This window comes from Rhineura floridana, chromosome 3 (genome assembly GCF_030035675.1).
Source record: "Rhineura floridana isolate rRhiFlo1 chromosome 3, rRhiFlo1.hap2, whole genome shotgun sequence".
In the NCBI taxonomy this organism is placed as follows: Eukaryota; Metazoa; Chordata; class Lepidosauria; order Squamata; family Rhineuridae; genus Rhineura; species Rhineura floridana.
In genome coordinates this window covers 196,308,915-196,312,738 of record NC_084482.1, presented here as the reverse complement: position 1 = coordinate 196,312,738, position 3,824 = coordinate 196,308,915, and positions in this window count along the sequence as shown.

The following is a 3,824-nucleotide window of genomic DNA, read 5'->3' as shown; positions in this document are numbered from 1 at the left end:
CACACCAGGGCAGTTTCTAGCCCTTAAGAGGAACTGTGACAGTAACACGCAAGAGGAAAACCGCAAAGCCCTGCAGCAGGAGATGAGAAAGAGGAAGGGCAGGACAGGATCTCTAGGAGCAGTACACGGTCACAATGTCTCCAGGATGCCAACAGGGCCTGCGTACCCAGTAGTATAATTATACAGTTTTCCCACTAGGTGGCTCTGGACTTCATTGTATCCAGGTGGGATGGGGGTATGTGATGATGATTGCAAATTTATTAAGAAAATAAGAAAAAAGGGAGACAAGAAAGGGGAGGGTGAAACAGAAAAGAGAGAAAAAAGAAAACCCCATCAGCTCACATTAACAATACAACAAGCATCAATACATCCATCTTAATTGACACATACAGAGCAATATATGCCATCCAAGTGTCTGAACAGGTATCCAAAAGAAACCAGTGTTTGAAGAAAGTACGATCAAATATTATCCTTCCAGGTTTCTTCACACAATGCATACTTAACCGATGGGATTTGCTCCCACACAAGGCCCTGCCCATCACTGGTATGTGGCCCTCAGAAGGTTTGCCCATGAAGGAATGCAGCCCTCAAGCTGAAAAGGGTTCCCTACCCTTGCTTATGCAGGAGTGGGGAACCTTTGGCCTTCCAGACGTTGCTGGACTGCAATTCCCATCAGCCCCAGCAAGCATGGCCAATGGCCAGGATCGATAATGGGGCTTGAAGTTCAGCCACATCTAGAGAGCAAACGGTTCCCCACCCCTCCTCTAGAGTCTGACCGAGGTTGTGACCCAGAAACTTTAAGTTTCTCAATAAAGCAGAAAATCCCGCCACTCTGTCTTTTTTTGTCTGTTCCCCTCTTCTGTCCTGCCTCTCTAATTAGTTGGACTCCTGGTTTGTAAGACAGCAGGCAGAGGAGGGAGATGGGTGGAAGTGGAAGCAGAGGCAGGCACAGCTACCTTCTCCTAGCAGCAGATTTAAAGGTAACGGGATCTCCAGATCAAATCTCCACTTAATTCTCTTTCATGTTTCAGTTTATTTTCCCCACAGGAGTCAACAACCTATGGCAGGGGAACTGTGGCCCATCAGATGTTGCTGGACTGTGACTCCCATCATCCCTGGGAATTGGCCAACCTGCCTGAAGCTGATGGGAACTGGAGTCCAGGAGACCTCTGAAGGGCCGCAGGTTCCCCATCCCTGGTCTGAGGCCATTCACATTTCTGAGACAGTGGCTTTCAGACCATGGAAAGGAAGGTGCAGTTAAACCCAACAGGTCTGGGCAGGCCCCCACACAAAAAGAGAGTACATCCCAGGATTCCCTGTAACTAGGGCTGCCACATGTCTTTACTGGCCCTGTTCCTGCGCTTTTTGTTTTGACACACAGAAATAGAGCAAGTTAATCTTTTCTGATCATTTCAGGCCTTGGGTCCCTTGCTGAATTCTGTGTATTGTGCTGCCATCAAAGTGACTGGCAACAGAGCCACTCAGTAGCAGACCTTTCTGCAACACACTGGAGCTCATTGCATACAAATCAGTTTAGAAAGTGATCCCTGAGAACAGGGAGTTTGAAATCCATTGGACCCTAGAACATGTGTAGGTGGACTTCAGGCTTGCAGATCTGTGTTTTTTACTAGAAACCTGAGATCCAACAAATGGATCCAATTGCCCATGGCATCTCAAGCCACAATCGAGGATGATTTGCATATACAAATACAAATCCACATCAGCAATGTGATGTCACGCTAGCAGCGAATGCAACTGGTGAGTGCCAAAAAGGATTATAGCCACGACAGGGCCACTGAAACAGAAGAGAAATCTACTGCCATGCTTGGGGGAACTCTGAAATTTAAAGAAGTACCAAAAAAAAATCATTGTGGAGAGGGGACCATAAGGGGGCAACCCCCTCTAAAAAAAAAAAGCCCAATTAAGACTGCATATACTCAAGGGTAGGAATGGCTGGATCTGTCTATTTCGGTTTCTCTTATTTTCTCATTTTTCCAATCTCAAGTTTAGTTCTCCATTTTTCCACATCAGTTTGTGGATTTTTTGAAAATCCTCATGAAAATTCATCCGCATTTTAGTGTGAATTCCTCCTAATTGCATGTTTTTATATGCAATTTTACAATGAATTTCTCTATGGGGGTTTTTTTGCACTCTTTTGCCTAGTACATGTATTTTTGTACCCATTTCTCCAGCCTAGTGCTGCATTGCAAAATTCAGAGAAGTGCAAATTTCAAAGGTTGACTGCGAATTCAGTCTGTGTATTGTTTCGGAAAGTGCAAATTAGGAAGATTCATCTTTAAATGCGAACTGAATCAAATTTCACAAAATGCTGAACAGGTTGTTGGAGAAGAGTGAATAGGAAACCAGGGGAGAGGAGGTGGAATGGAGTATCATAGAAGAAAGCATGGCTCGCTGGCTGAAACCCTAAACAGGAGCATTCCACATTGCAACAGGTCCCATTTATATGATGGACGTCTACAGATTATGAATTCTTGATATGAATTCTTCCTTTAGAGGGAGGAAAATCTATCTTGTTTTTGCTGTTATTAAACAATTAGGAATCAGGAACCTCTGAGGTCTCATCACACATCATCAGTATCAGTGATCTACCAGTAGTTCACAATGTACCTTCTGCCCACACATAACTCATTGTTGCCCCAAGTGGTGCTAAATGAACATTGCAGCATTGGAGTTTTTTAAATTCCTTTTTAATTTTATTTTCATGTGGTCAAGAGTTCCCCCCCAATGTAACACAGAAATAATGTGTTTTAGCAGTGCCTGGAAATTTGCAATTGGCCAGGGTGGGAAGTCCCACTGGTTGACAAGTAGGTCATATGACACCAAACACAGCCAAGGAAAGGGGATAAGCAGCAACTGAAATTTATCACTCTAGCTTCCTTTTCTCGCTTCTTATTTCTGCTCTTCCAATCCCATCAACTTTTTTCCCCCTTCCTCCTTTTTACTTCTGGGGTATTTATATTTACATTTCTATCCAGGTTCAGGTTCACAGCTGGCCCAAGTGGGTGGGTGGGGAAACTCAAGTAAGGTTGCCAACTAACCAGAAAATAATAATAATAAAATAATAAAATATAATAATAATAATAATAATAAACAACTTTCTGTCCTGCCCTTCCTCCCAGAAGGAGTCCAGGGTGGCAAACACAGAGATGTGTCTGGCCCCTTCATTATCTAGTATATGTAGCATGCTGAAGATGCACCACTTTATCCTGGCCTTTAACACCTGAATATATATATTATATATATATAATTTATTTTAACTGATTTAATATTGTCTTTTTAATTGCTGTAACCCACACTGGGACTTTATGGTGACGGGCAGGTAAGAAATTGATAATAATAATGATAATGAGAAGAAGAAGAAGAAGAAGAAGAAGAAGAAGAAGAAGAAGAAGAAGAAGAAGAAGAGATTGTGATTTCATGGGTATAACCATGTAGGGGCAAAAAGCCTTGTTATCTGTGTGAGAAATACGGCAGTTTCAGGGCAATTAAATAAAGCAGGTTAGAAAGGTGTGGGCTTGCTTTGCAGTCTTAGATTGCTGCTTACAGGAAGCCTGACCACTCGTCCATCTAGCCCAGTATTGGCTACACTGGCTAGCAGCCACTCTCCAGGGTTTCAGACAGGAAGTCTTTCCCTAGTCCTAACTGGAGATCCCAGGGATTGAACCTGGGACCTTCTGCATGCAAAGCAGATGCTCTGCCCCTCAGCTATGGACCTTCCCCAAAAGAGGAAGGAGAGTTATTCTGAATCAGACGATTGTTCCATCTAGCTCAGCACTGTCTACACTGACTGGCAGTGGCTCTCT